Here is a 15885-nt window from a genome sequence, read left to right as displayed (position 1 = left end):
GCGCTGCAGCAAGGTACCCGGCAGAACGTGGAACGTTATAGACGGAAGCGGAGACAGCAGACCCGCCTTTTTCAGGAGAAGAAACGCCGCCTGGAAGAAGCGGAGTGCGAGGAGATGGAACAGCTGTGCCGTTCTCAAGATACACGCAAGTTCTATCAGAAGCTCAACACATCCCGCAAAGGCTTAGTGCCGTGAGCCGAAATGTGCCGGAATAAGGATGGGAGCATCTTGACGGACGAACGATGTGGTGATCGAAAGGTGGAAGCAGCACTACGAGGAACATCTGAATGGCGCTGAGAGTACAGGCAGTGAAAGTCAAGGCAGCGGAGGAGATGACTACGTCAGTTCAGCGGACGATGGAAGCCAACCAGCCCCACCTTGAGGGAAGTTAAGGATGCCATTCAACAGCTAAAGACCAATAAAGCAGCTGGTAAGGATGGTATCGGAGCTGAGCTCATCAAGATGGGCCCGGAAAAGCTGGCCACTTGCCTGCACAAACTGATAGTCAGAATCTGGGAAACCGAACAGCTACCGGAGGAGTGGAAGGAAGGGGTTATATGCCCCATCTACAAGAAAGGCGACAAACTGGAGTGTGAGAACTTTCGAGCGATCACCATCCTTAATGCCGCCTACAAAGTGATATCCCAGATCATCTTCCGTCGTCTGTCACCATTAGTGAACGAGTTCGTGGGAAGTTATCAAGCCGGCTTCATTGACGGCCGCTCGACAACGGACCAGATCTTTACTGTACGGCAAATCCTTCAAAAATGCCGTGAATACCAGTTCCCAACGCACCATCTGTTCGTTGATTTCAAGGCGGCATACGACAGTATAGACCGCGTAGAGCTATGGAAAATTATGGACGAGAACAGCTTCCCTGGGAAGCTTACCAGACTGATCAAAGCAACGGTGGATGGTGTGCAAAACTGTGTGAAGATTTCGGGCGAACACTCCAGTTCGTTCGAATCGCGCCGGGGACTAAGACAAGGTGATGGACTTTCGTGCCTGTTGTTCAACATTGCGCTAGAAGGTGTCATGCGGAGAGCCGGGTGTAACAGCCGGGGTACGATTTTCAACAGATCCAGCCAATTTATTTGCTTCGCGGATGACATGGACATTGTCGGCCGAACATTTGCAAAGGTGGCAGAACTGTACACCCGCCTGAAACGTGAAGCAACAAAAGTTGGACTGGTGGTGAATGCGTCAAAGACAAAGTACATGCTTGTGGGCGGAACCGAGCGCGACAGGGCCCGCCTGGGAAGCAGTGTTACGATAGACGGAGATACCTTCGAGGTGGTCGAGGAATTCGTCTACCTCGGATCCTTGCTAACGGCTGACAACAACGTTAGTCGTGAAATACGAAGGCGCATCATCTGTGGAAGTCGGGCCTACTACGGGCTCCAGAAGAAACTGCGGTCGAAAAAGATTCGCCACCGCACCAAATGTGTCATGTACAAGACGTTAATAAGACCGGTAGTCCTCTACGGACATGAAACATGGACAATGCTCGAGGAGGACTTGCAAGCACTCGGAGTATTCGAGAGACGGGTGCTTAGGACCATCTTTGGCGGTGTGCAAGAAGACGGTGTGTGGCGGCGAAGAATGAACCATGAGCTCGCCCAACTCTACGGCGAACCCAGTATCCAGAAGGTAGCTAAAGCCGGAAGGGTACGATGGGCAGGACATGTTGCAAGAATGCCGGACAGCAACCCTGCAAAGATGGTGTTCGCTTCCGATCCGGCAGGTACGAGACGGCGTGGAGCGCAGCGAGCGAGATGGGCAGACCAGGTGCAGAACGACTTGGCGAGCGTGGGGCGTATCCGAGGATGGAGAGATGCGGCCTCGAACCGTGCATTGTGGCGTCAAATTGTTGATTCAGTGTTATCTGTTTAGATGTTAACTAAATAAATGAAATGAAATGAATGGAATTCTCGGAGTGAATTGAAAACAGGGAGTATAACCCGAGCAGCACAAGTTAAACAAAAATGGTTGCAACTTATTTGTGACTAAATCTGGTCACATATGAGTAGTCTATATGGAACTTTTGCGCTGCTAGGGAAACCAACCCCCCCCCCCTCTCACAATTTCACAGGAATTCTTGTAGAAGAAACTTTTTAGAAGTCCTATCGAAAGAATTCCCCAGAATACAAAGAGAAGAAATTTCCTATAATTCATAGGAGAAGATATCCTCATGATTCGTGAGGGAGGAATTCCCCAGAGTTAGGATGAGGTGAATAATTCGCCGGGATCCTCGGAGGATAAATTCCTCCAAATTCCTTAAGGAGGAATTCATATTAATTTCTGGGGGAGAGATTCCACTGTTGTACTTCGTTGATTTTGTGTGTAGCATTCAAATTCTAATTATAAAAAATGAATCCCATTAAATTCACTTTAATACTTTCTCATTACTCTAGTACTTCAATTCTCATTCATAATTCCTATCCCATAGATCCGCATCACTTACCAAAAGTGAATCCAGATAATATATCCCTTCATACTAACACAATATCCCTGTCCTAAGACTATCGTGGAGATGCAGAGGTATACTCGGTCTCTAGTAGCAACGAGAGTTGAACTAATAATCCTTCTTCCCTTGATGACCGTAAGGACGTGGCCGGCGCCGTATTGACTTAGTAAAATGCATTGAATTTCCGAAATTTGCATTGAGAATGATAGCTAACCCAAGCTCCATTCAATTGGTTCCCTGTGCAATTTCGCAAGTTCTAGTCCAATCATGGAGTAGCAACTACGAATTGTACGGTTATCCTGCTCATGCTCATGCTCATGCTCATGAGGCTTATTTAAAAAAACAGTAGCTCTTCCACGAAAGTATAAGTTTTCCTTTTACACGTAGGTGCATTTTCAAAATGTTCTATCGGGGTCATTTTTCATAAATTTTGGGCGTTCATTTGAGATTTCAGTAGGTGCACTAAAATATTGAAAAAATAAAGGTATTCTAGATCTTCCGATAGAACATTTTACTATAAGAAGAAGAAGGCATATATGCTTTCGCATGGTGAGTGTTTTCAGAGATACTGATATTTGAAAATAATATTTCCCCATAGAGACACACCGTGCGCAAATAAAAAATGTTTCCAATTTTCAAATAGAGGGAAGCAATAACATTTATGTTCAATCCCAGTGAAGATGGCGAAATGGGCTTGCGTGACTATTTTTAAGTCTCTTGAGCTGCATTTTTGAGATTTGGCTGATTTTAGTAGATATTTATGTCAATTGAAAAAGTAATATTGATGGCATGGCTACATCGAACAGGACTAATGATTCAGGACTTTAATTTATTATCAGTCTTAGAAAGCAGATTTTCAAAACAACAAAACTAAGAACTAAAGGGATCTACGTGACCTTCCATTGGCCGCAACAAAAGTAATTTATTATCAAAGATAGTTTTGATGCATTTGTCTCCAAATAGATTATCGAAAACTTTTGACCGAGTATGGCGTCATCGTTGCAATCCTGTTAATGAGGTGGAGTTCGGACGTCATATTCGTATGGCGAATGCCAAAATATACTTATCTGACCATTTATTCGCCTATCTATCGACTCCACTATAAAACAGTTATGACAGAGTTATTATTTTTAGGGTGACACATTTTTTTTTATATTTTAGACGCTGATTTGTACTGGACTTTGGGCACCTTCCAACTTTCTATACAGCTCTGGAGTCATCTTAAATCCATGGGATTAATTCTGAGATACAAGAAGCGGTTTACAATTGTTTCTTTTATTTGAGAATAACAATTTAAAATTATTGTTATTATTAGGAAATGTTTCTACTACTCATCTCTATAATGTTAATCTAGATGAATAAGATTTTCAACTACATATTTGGATATCAAAGTTTTATCGAGCCTCGGCTGCTCTAAAGTCGACTGTTTCGAATATTTCTAGTTAAGAACAAATTTGTCACGCTGGGTTCCGTTTTACAAATCTACTGATAAGATAGCAGTTTTTATACGCCGTGGTTACTCATTCACAAAACTGTAGTGAATCAGCCATAACAATATCGATCACGCATGAAGAACAAACGACCACATATTACTACCACCCGGTATTGCACGCATGTTATTAAAGCGAATCTTTATTTCAAAACAATTGAATCGTGACCATGTATAAAGATGAAGCTGATTGAACGAACAAACTTCCTAAGATATTTGCTCAGACGCTCAATCTTCTCGAGCGGCAAGCCGGAAGCCCTACCCCGGCATGCGATCGCATCACTAGCCCACCGCAGTCTTCCTACTTATGCGCTCATACCAAATCATTCAACTGGGCAAAAACGCCGGCTCGTCACCGACGCCGTCATTCAGAATTTGTCGCACATCAGAGTATTCGAAGCTGGTTCATGATTTTGCTTACGTTAGTAAGTTTATTAGGTATAGCATAAACAAAAACGTCGATTAAGTGTATCCATCTGACCTGGCTAAATTCGAGCAGCGAAAACATTTCAGTAGGGTACCACAGGGAAAACCAGAACAAAATATATGAATTGTCGAAGTTTATCAGCACAGTTTGGAAATTTGAATACAACTCTGTTTTTTCCATGGATTAAAACTTCATGTCAAATGTTTTTTACATTGCCCTCAAAAGATTAATAAATATTATTTCTAAATTCCAATCGATTTCGAGCCCCTGAAGGCGATCTGATAAAGGGTTCAAACGAAGAAGTATAAAGCTCGTCTTCTATATTAGTTCAATTGAGTTTAATTATTTTGTTAGGCGCATCTCACTCTAATGTCGTATTTCGAGTGCCGCATATTTATTCAATCTTTCCTTTTCCAGTTCTGCAATCGCTTATCGCATCTTTTCGCTATTTAATTAAACATTATTCTATCGTCGTCATCGGTTGTCGAGTTCGCTGCTTCCTAGAGTCTCTGTGGCACCAGTTTCGTTTTTCTGTTCTCTGTTTCGATTCCTCCACCGCGCGCCCCAGGCCGGAGTGCAATATGAATCTAGCGGTTTAAAGACCATGTGGCTATATGTACAAGCGCGGGCTTCCTGCGAAGAGCACAGAGTGATGCAAGGCATAGGCGGTTGTGTTGGTTGACCAGCCAAGGCCAGCTGATGACAAAGGGATGGGAAGTCAATGAGAACTGTGAACATAATTAGTCACTTTTTCGTCATGGCATCGAGCATGTTTTAATAATATACGATCTTCAATGTTCTATTTCCTTCGTATTATTCACTGAACAAATGAATTTTGTGTTGTCCAGATTCGAGGCACTAATACTCGTTTCATTTTCGATACATACTTATTAAACTGGCTCCTATTCGCCTGTCTTAAGACGAGTTAGTACTATTCCATTGATTTCCACCAACAAATTTTCACGTAACAGTAAACAGTAAAGATTACAAATGGAGACATTCAATTGAACGAATTTAACCCTTTATAAGGCAGTGGCAACTATATTGCCACCAACAAATTATATGTTTTTCTATTTATTAACAAGAGCTCTACTTATTATTTCCCATGTAGAGGCTATTATTTGCCTAGTAACACAGATGAATTTGAACCATAAAAAATTGAAATGTCAATTTGAGAACGTTTTTTACGAACATATCGTAAGTTGAGAGGAAGAAGAATTTTCAGTTATAAATCGTTGAAAAAACGAAAGTTATATTTTTCCCTATTGGTATAATTATTTTTGAATCTTGGTGATTAGTGATTAGTGAAAATGCTTTGCCTTCTTGCATATTTGGTTTTAGATTTTTGACGGAAAGCATCTCTTAAGGAATTCACTTTAATACGTTTTCCGACTAGGACTCTTCACCAAAAATGTAACGTGCCTTGATTTGGCTAGTTTGCGTAAGACACTTATTTTAAAATATTTTTATATTTTTGCTGTTGCATGATTGTCCTGCTTCCAGCAGTACCAACTGCTCATTACCTATTTCAATGTTTCTCAACTGCAATGTAAACAAACATACATTTTGGAAAAGCAATACCATATCAACATTGTGTCCTGTTGTTGTTTTGTGAATTCTAGAGTGCTTTTGAATGGGTCCTATGTACGAATTTCATGAATCAAATCGATGTTTCAAAGTTTCCTGAAATAAATCAAATTTATAATTTTTCATAAAAGGATCAAGCATTCAAATACCACATGATGGCAGAATTGACCATTTAAATTAACAGTTCCTGATAGTGAGTCTTACTATTTAAAAACAGTTTTTGAGTAAATACTATTTTAAGTCTTTTTTGTAAATTTGTGCGAACATTCGACCCTAATCGATGCGACCGTCAGATATGTTACTTTCGACTAGTAATGTTTCGTCAATTCTATCCTTTCGTATGTTCATGCGACCTGATAGATCCGACGGTTGATGATTGAATAGTACTTACGACAGCTCCACATATGATTTTAGAATAAGATTAATCCTAAAATAAAGACACATTTCCCTTATATAGATATCATATTTATATTCAAGCTTAACGTACCCGGTCTTTGAGGTCCAAGATGTTGTTATTTTTTGTTTTCTATTCTTCCAGCTTGCTTATTGACCAAACATTTATGAACTAGCAGCTCAGTCAAACTTTCGTCTTTAAATTTGCATTTCATAATATGGAAACCCTCGCCTTTTAAGCGGAAAGGTCTCAAAACTATCCTTAGATACATTTCTCGCCTTTAAAGCCTTCACATACCAAATTTTGGTTCGCATTTGGCAGTTAGTTTTCAGGTTATACGAAATTTGTGTTTCGTTTACATTAAATTCCCCCTTCCAGAGGGGGCTATAACAAGTACAGTGTGAACAAATATATTCCTTAAAATAAAATCAACATAAACAGCCTGTATTTCCATTGTTCAGCTGTGTTCTTTCAGAACAATTTGAATATCATCATTAGCACTTCGTCAGAAATCTATGAAAAAATAACCACTTAATAATATTGTAAGGAATTAGTGTAAAAACTTCATCTTTCCAAGCCAGATTCTCGGTCACAATACCGCTTCTGGCATTACATTTTCCAACATTTCCGTCCTGAGGCTTAGTATGAATAAAGCATTTTAACAATTTTATATTATTTTTCAAATTATTACCAGTCCCCAAAACCATAACATTTGAATATGCGGTAAGTATTATCAGCTCGTTGCAATTAGTCGCATTTCAATCGCAATATCTAATCCGATCGACGATACTTACTTGAAATTATAACTTCAGACTCATTTGGAAAAGTAATTGAATATTCGAATAGGAATGCAGGTGGAGAAGTATTCTCGATACCTGGTATTTAGGTAACTGAAGTTTGTACAGGCATTTAGTGATTAATCCTTAGATTTAATCTGATTAATGAATAATAGATGTTTAATCATTATTCATTAATCATAATCATTCCAAAAATAAATTTCATCATTTAATCACTAATCTTTAATCTTAGAATTTTACATTTAATCATTGATCACTAAAATATATTCATAATTATTTTGAGTTTATTCATTAATAATCATCAATTTAATCATTGCATACATCGCTTTTATTCATTAATATTTAATCATAATCCATATAATTTTTATACATTTTAATAACCCTATTTGAAATAAAGGTTGCTTTTTGATCACTATGCAAATTATTCGAATTTGATTGTCCATAATCATTAATCATACACATATTGTCAACATTTAATCATGATTGATAATCGTAAATCACACTCCAAATGCTTTTATTCATTAATCATAATCGTTAATAATTGTCAAAAATTAATTAAATCGTTAATCATAATCATTAATCATTGTCAAAAACGAATAAATCATTATTCATAATATTTAATCATAAAGTTGAATGATGATTTTGGCGATAGAATGCATTTGCTGTACCTAATAGTATTTTCAGGATCGATCTGGGATAATATAGTAGTGATATGCCACAATATCGCCAAAGAATAACTAAATAAACAGGACAAACAATAGGGTAAATGATGTATCTTGGACAAGCGCAGGCATTCATTAGAAAATATATCGAGATTGAATAGTAACAATTTAAGAAAACCACTAAGTTCATCCATATACATAACCTATGATTAGTCTTGTGTCTCCATTGCCCATTTTGAGTAAATTACGTTTGCTGGGGTGTAAACTTATGATATACTGCGAACACAAAATATTTTCTTTGGACAAATATATAATTTCAACATGGAAAAAGCATATATTTTTGGACAGAGTCATTTTCTCCTAATTTAAAATGACCACCTACGAATCTCAATGGTATGACTTACTACACGTATCACATTCATTTTAAATGCATTTATTTTGCTTAACTGACATAGATTAAACCAAAATTAACATTGTTTCGCAATCTTCTTATCGATATCATTGAAAACAGCCTGAAGTTGGCAATTAATGGATTTCATCCATGTATTGTTATTACATGGGGTGACGTAATAAATGTCTGATGAATAAAAACATAACTTCATTTTGGTCTCACTCCATTTTGTCAATCTCAAGTTCATGTTAAGCGAGATTGGAATATGTTAAGCATCTCTTCTAATCAAACTTTCGCCACTGGACCTCTAGATTACCGTTTGAACCAATTTAAACGTCATTTTCAGGTGCATGTTACGAAGAGTCTCTGCATGCATGTTCTCCTGCATACTGGCATCCAACAGTACTTTGGTAGATAGCTTTATATTTTAGATAATTTCAAAGATAAATAATAGTTGATTTGTGAATTCTCATCAGGGGCCGCTAGAGTTGAGGTAAAACTATGCAATGATCATACTTTCGATAAAAATTTTCCTACATTATCTAAAATTGATCGAAAATCGGAAACATCCAAATATGTACATATCCAAATATATCATTTACCTACACATCAATCAATAGTTTATTAGTACAGAACTATGGTCAAGTCTCCATACCACTCGGTTCATATGTACGCGTTGCCATCGCTTAAAACCTTCCACCTGATTGATCTGCTTCGTCCATATCGTTTTCTTGGAGCCGTCGTATCTAAAACCGTTTTCACCGGGTGATTCTGGAATTCTGGCAGCATCCAGGTTTCCGCTGCGGTTCCCCTAACAGCTGATACAATTTATCGATGAGTATTGAGCTCAAAGAAATTGCAGGTTACTACCACGATTTAATCCCCGAGCTTTTCTGCTGGTATCGGTTTTGGCGGAAATCAGTTACATCAACCACCTCGATTTCGTCACCTTCGATATAAACTCATGGTGGGTTAATAGTGGTAATATTCACTGATATGGATCTTAAGCTAGCCTTGGCCAATGGAAAATGCGGAACGGTTGATTATCGGTCTGGTCTAGGTGGTCTAGTAAATACCAGGCGCGATGATGTCATCGAATGTACAATTCGCATTGATTACACCGCAGGTTCTTGCAGAGGTGTCACCACACATTATTAGCTCTTTCATCGCTCCTTGGATTACTGGGATGTAGTTTTGGATCTAGAACAGGAGTAGACTTTTGTGGCTGATTATTCCTCAACATAGTGACTACATGATGAGGTTGCGAAACGAAGGTATAGCTTATAATTATAATGTAACGGGTCCTCCAACATGCTGCATACCTCCTGAAATAAGAATTAAAAATTGAAAAAAATGCATATTTTCTTGCAAAAGAGTGGATGAGTAGTTATTATAGCTCACATACTAACTGATTTTTCGTTAGATTAACTTACCTTACAATGTATTTAATTCACTTTTAAAATAGCTAAAATAACTTAAAACAATAAGTTGCAGGCTGTTGACAAAGAGTCTTATGTGCATTTATTTACTCTTTGACATTTTCTGTTCATGCGACCTTTTGTAGCGACGAAGAACACTTGAACGTAAGTCCTTCAAACTTGTTTTGGTCATTACTGCAATCACTTGCTGGAATTTCAGACATTCTAGTAAAAAATAGACCGTTAAACAAAAAAGTGATTAGTCCTGCCTGACCTGCAAAGTCAAGATTAGTTTTGATAGACAAGAACAACTTTCTTTGTTTCAAAATACTGACATTTTAGAATAAATCGTTTTGAAAGCAAAGCGTGATTCATGCATTCCATATCGATATTTTATCATTCAACTGAGAAGATTCTAACTCTTCCATCTATTTTTTTTTATCTTTGAGCTGTTAGTTGAAAATTCTCGAGCGCATAATCCACGACTTACAACACAAGTGAATCATACCAGCTCACACCACCATTTGAAAGATCTCTATCCTGAGCGATTGCCAGTTATCGCCTTACTCTGTTACTTGGCTAGATTTTGCTGAAAGTTCTTCCAAGAATTTCTGAATAAATTTCTCGAGCCACACACAGAATAATTTCTCATAAAATTTATTTATAAATATCGTAACGAAAACTATTACAAAAGTTTCTAATAATATAAGTTTTCGCTCATAACTTTTTATCAAGCCAGTATTATGCAGTGACATGAACACCTATGGAAAGCTGGAGACCTTAGCTAACTTTTCTCCTAAGTAACTTTTTTTTTACGTGAACGTTAAAAAAAGTTGCAGTAACTAATATAAAGTACTGATTTGTGGTCCAACAAAATATTGTATGAATATTTTGGGACCGATCTGCAATTTGGATGAACTTATTTTGTAAAAAAACATTATTTTATAGAGAATACAAACGTTGTTATTCAGTACTAATTTCTTTATCTGGGAAAAAGTTTATTCTGATCGATACATATCGTGGACTCGACAAGTCGAGTCAAGTACGAGATAATTAAGAGGCCTTACTGTTAAGATAGAAATACGTATCTGTAAAGGTACAATAAAGTGTTGGAATAAAATGGAATTGTACGAACACGTCTTTGTGGAGAATATAGTTATCCGGAAACAGTCACCAAAAATGTAAAAGCAACGTATTGATAATTAATTAAAAATATCAAAAATTATAGAATTTCAAGTGAAAATAATAAACAATGTTAAAATATTTGAAATTCAATCGCACGACGAAAACAATTCCAGTTTTCGTTTCTTGAGGCGTAAACACGCAGTTTGTTTGCGAGTGTCCAACGCTTATTTTTAGCGAAAAACCAAATTGGATGACGGTTTGGCTTGGCTACGACAGTCTAATGACAAGCAATTAGATTACTTTATTTTTTAATAAAAAAATCAGGGTACTCGGGGAGAGTTTCTGGTGCTCGTGACAGATTTTTCTGGAAATTTATTCCAAGAAAAGCTAAACATATTAGAGCCAAAGGGCAAATGCTAGAAAACCTATTAGTAAATCATGAACAGCTTTCAGAAGCAATTTCCAAATAAACGTAGAAGCGATTTCTTTTCAAAATTCTAGATTCCTAGAAAATAGTCCAGGTAAAACCTATCCTGATGAATTTAAAATGAAAATCACACCAATACTGCTTCAAGATACGCTTTTGCGTTTTGTGTATCTTTGCTTTCTTGTGCTGAAAGGCATAATCTGAAACAATTAAGAAGGTTTTTTAATTGCGAATTTATTTCCTTCTGTTCCACATGTACAAATATAAACGTTTTATTAGATTAATTCATATAGACCGGATCTTGGAGGCCTTCAATGACTTAATTACAGGTCTTACGCACACCTGCAAAGGACCGATGGGTGATTTTCATCAATGCAATAATGTGATAATGTGATATCATTTGTAGCTCGACTTGATAACTTCTACGAACTTATTCACTGTGTTGCATTGGTATTGAAAAAAACAAATAGTCGCTCAAAAAGTTCTCAGACTTCCGCGCCTTTGATGTGTTCTGTTTCCCATATTCTGGCAGTCTGTTCCTTCAAAATGAGGTTTTCCTCAAGTGTACTTTGCACCTTGCTAATCGCCACACGTTTGTCTGTTGAGATCTGACATGCTCCCTTACTTACCCTTGCTCATGGCACGCGGCAAGCCTTTACGGGTCGTGTTAAACTACAATCGAACACGTGTTCTTGAGTGCGCAGCTGGCATCTTCTCGCATTCCGCTCCATCAGGCGGCGTTTCATCTGAAAAGGCAGGTCTGCTGTCTCTTCCACCCGTTCCAAGTTCAGCCCCTAGTCGCATGCCAGCTCGACAGCCCACCGTCCTTCTCCTTCCAGAATTCATCTGCACTCTTCGTCAATTAATTGTTCATCGACTTCGTCCACATCCACATACCCATCTTTGCCCTTCGCTGCGTTGTTAATGTACTCCTGCAGTCCTCAAGAGGGCCTGTTTTTACTGCTTCTGCAGTCTGACTGCTTTTACTGTATAGGTCCTCAGAGAGGAAACCTTATCATGAGCTTTTCTGTCAATGCTGCCTTTTGAAATGCTGCGCGTAAGCATTAGCGACATTTGGACATTTCAGTCTCTTTAAGTCATGACAGGTTTCACCCAGGACATGCCGAGAAAAAATCCAGGATTTGAGGAAAATTCAGGATATCCGAATCTAAGGATATTGTTTTAGAAGTCTCGAAAAATCAGGATATCGAGACAAAAAATACAAAATCCTTCTTAGTTCTGCTGACCATCTCCTGAATGCTGGAATTGACTCCTCCAGACTCATGTTTGCAAACGAACATTCAACCTCCAATAAATTCCATTACGACGCTTTACCCTTCTTCTTCTTCTTCAATGGCTCCACATTAAAGGGTGGCTCAGATTAGTAATAGAAAAACTTTTTCAACTTTTTGATGGGCCGCCCTCTCATTCAGTTATTTGATGCTCTGGTACTCTGGACAAAATTTCAGCCAAATCGGTCCAACGTTTGGGCGGTGCTAAACTCGTTGGAAGTTTATATGCAAAAAATGTATGCAGAAACATCCAAAAACAGTGGTGCAATTGGACGGCACAACTTACGATGAAGAACTATAGTACTCATTCAGATATCTTGAAGAATTTAATACAGAATGTTATGCTGAAAGCCGCGAGAAGATTAGAGTTTGCCCGGCTAAGTTATTAGCATTTCTCTGAAATTAAGGTTGAGCCAAATTTCGTTTCTTACCTTTGAAAAGAAATAAATTCCCACTAACACTCCAGTAAAATGCTAATATCTTTGCCCTAATAAGCTAATCTCCTCCTTGATTTCAACATAACCAAGAACTGAATGAGTATCATGATCTGATCGTAAATTGTGCAGTTCAACCTGCAAATCACTGTTTTGGATGTTTTCTACATACGACTTCATAAACCAGCAGTTAACACCATAACTTGACCGATTGTATTATCCAGGGCATCAGACATCAAATAGAACTCAGGCTCAAGACCAACCCATCAAAAATTTGAAAAAATGTTTTAAACCACCCCTACTCCACATTCAACAAAACTTGGCCTTAACACCAACTTGGTATTCTATTAGCATTTGAAAGCCTTTCTGTACCCGCTATTGCATGGTGCTAACATACTTGCGAATGGATACACTATGCCCAGGTGTCGAGAAAGTTTCCAACCTGAAATACCTCTGGACCGGATCGAAATTGAACTCGCCATTTCCGGATTGGCAATCCAACGGTTTTGTCTCGCAAAGGCTACTGAAATCTAGACCACTAATCAATCCATGATCCACAGACCACACAACTTATTTGGCCAATGCATGGATCTCGTATCGATAACGTCTTTGTGGCTAATCCATCACTATTAAGTTGTAGATTCGGTACCATTTCTGGGCCCATAACCTATTGACAATAAGGGAGAGCTGCAGCTGCTGAAATATTAGTCAGTCATTGGGTTTTCTTTCTCCCACACCTCCAATAGGTTTATACGCCCTATTATTTTCCCACCATTTTCTGTCTACAGCGAGGGTGTCGCACTATTCATGCAACTTGAATGCAAACCCATCAACTATCTTAATCCAATACATATTCAATACACTGTAAATCTAAAAATCTTGTTTAATGCGCTGAAATCAATCAAACTGACTTCAATAGATAGAATGCGTCTTTTGGACCAAGTAAACAGCTGTTCAAAAAGCACTTCTTTCCGATAAAAACGTGATATTCATAGAATCATTTGTTTGAGAAACTGCATGTATTTATTTACAATTCGAGTAAACAACAAAAACTGTTTTGGAACAAATTGGCACCGAATCTTTGGATTTATTCGATACAGATCAATAGTTTTGGCAAATGGCAAAACTAGTGCACTTCTAGTTCGAAAACTACAACCAGTACTTCATAATTTATTGCTCTTCAAAGTACTTGTACTGTACATTTGTACAACTTGCGTTATAGTTTGTTACACTAAAATATGGGGCAGGGGGTGGGTACTACCAAATATTACGTCATAACGCGAATAAAATTTATTTGAAGGTTTTTTAAATCACTGATTGAAGCTAATTGTATCATCACCTCTCCTCTTCCACCTTCTACCACATAATGGTCTCATGCTAGTATTTGTAGCTTTTTACTTTTCGTCTCAGAGCAGGTTATTTTTATGTATTTTTTGGGAATCCTAAAAAACAGCAAGTTTTGTTAAGAAAATTATTTTGAGCTTTTTAGTGGAATGTTTACTTGTCATAAGACAGTTTGTACTCCATTAATTCCACCATTAATTCATTATCTTTGCAGATACGTATTCCGACCTAGTAAGGCCGTCTTCAGTGTGTCGTACTTGACTCGACTTAAGTCGATTCGTAAGTCGAGTCATGAGACCTGAGACTACTGGAGTCGTACGACCGAATCAATAACTGCTGTTACAGATTGTACAACTCTCTAATGACAGATGTTAAAGTTCTGATCTCAAATAATTGTTGCTACGCTGTTGAACGACGCTTCTAATAAGTTTGTTATTTCAATGATTGATCTTCCAATCAGAGCCAAAGTTAATAGAGGAACCAGAGTAATTGCATTTAGCTCAACCACTTCAACATCATAAACTGAATTCGATTTAAAAATGATTTGTTTATCAGTACGTTTTAGTCATTACCGAAATCAAAACAATCTAAGTTGCCGCCTATTCTAACATTGTTCAATAAATAACTGCAACCCACATACGTTAGAGCAAGAAATGGCTTTAAAATACGGGGAGGAGGGAGGGGTACCAAAAAATGTTTCTGCTTTTTGTTACGAGGGAGAGGGGGTCAAAAACTCGGATTTTTGCGTTACGTAATTTGCGAACAGACCTTTCGTATTTCGTAAGATTCGATTCAATTTAGAATTGAATTCAGTTCTCTGTATTAGCTGGTCTTTGAAAAATATGAACTACTTTCCTTAACATATTGAATAGGGGGAAAGACGGCTTTGGCAGGTTTTGTTCTATTATTGGCAAGGGGGTTTTTGTCGACCGAATTTTGAGAATTTGGCCACAATATTCTTTGATATGCAAAGAATGTTTAGAGCCAAATTTGAGCCTATAAGTCATAATAAAACCCTGCCAATAATAGAACTAAACCTGCATAAAAGCCGTCATCTCAAAACGGTTTTCAAAACAAAAAATCAGTTTGTCAGAAAAATCCCGGGATTTCCCGGGTTCAACAAAAGATTTCATCCCAAATTTCGGGACAACGAAATTGGTCAGGAAATGGAAACTTTACTGTCATGAATAAGACGAGTTTCATCTCGTAGATTTCAGGTACGTTAGTTATTCAGTGCATTCTTATTTATGTCACATTTGGGGTGACAAATCAAAGAAGTTAACTATTTTCAGTGTTTAATTTATCCGTCTTCTGACAGTGAAATCATTCCACTAAAGAGCTAAATAATTTTCCTTGAAACTTTAGTCATAGAAGGTGCAGTTGTACCATCACAGTGCAAGCACAGTTCTACCATCACCTGTGATCAGAGTCGAAGTTCGCGCCACGATTCGTTCTGACTGTCGGCTGTCGTATCGAGCGCCGATGATGGTTGGACGAATTCGCGATTAAATAGTGGTGCGACAATCGTCAACTGAAAAAGCAATCAGCGTCGCATGCTACAATGTCACTCACATCTCAAAATGATATTTTAGGGAGCACTATATTTATATTTGGGGTTCACTGGCTTCTTA

This window comes from Armigeres subalbatus, chromosome 3 (genome assembly GCF_024139115.2).
Source record: "Armigeres subalbatus isolate Guangzhou_Male chromosome 3, GZ_Asu_2, whole genome shotgun sequence".
Lineage (NCBI taxonomy): Eukaryota > Metazoa > Arthropoda > Insecta > Diptera > Culicidae > Armigeres > Armigeres subalbatus.
The sequence above is the reverse complement of the archived record's forward strand: the minus strand, read 5'-3'. Positions refer to the sequence as shown.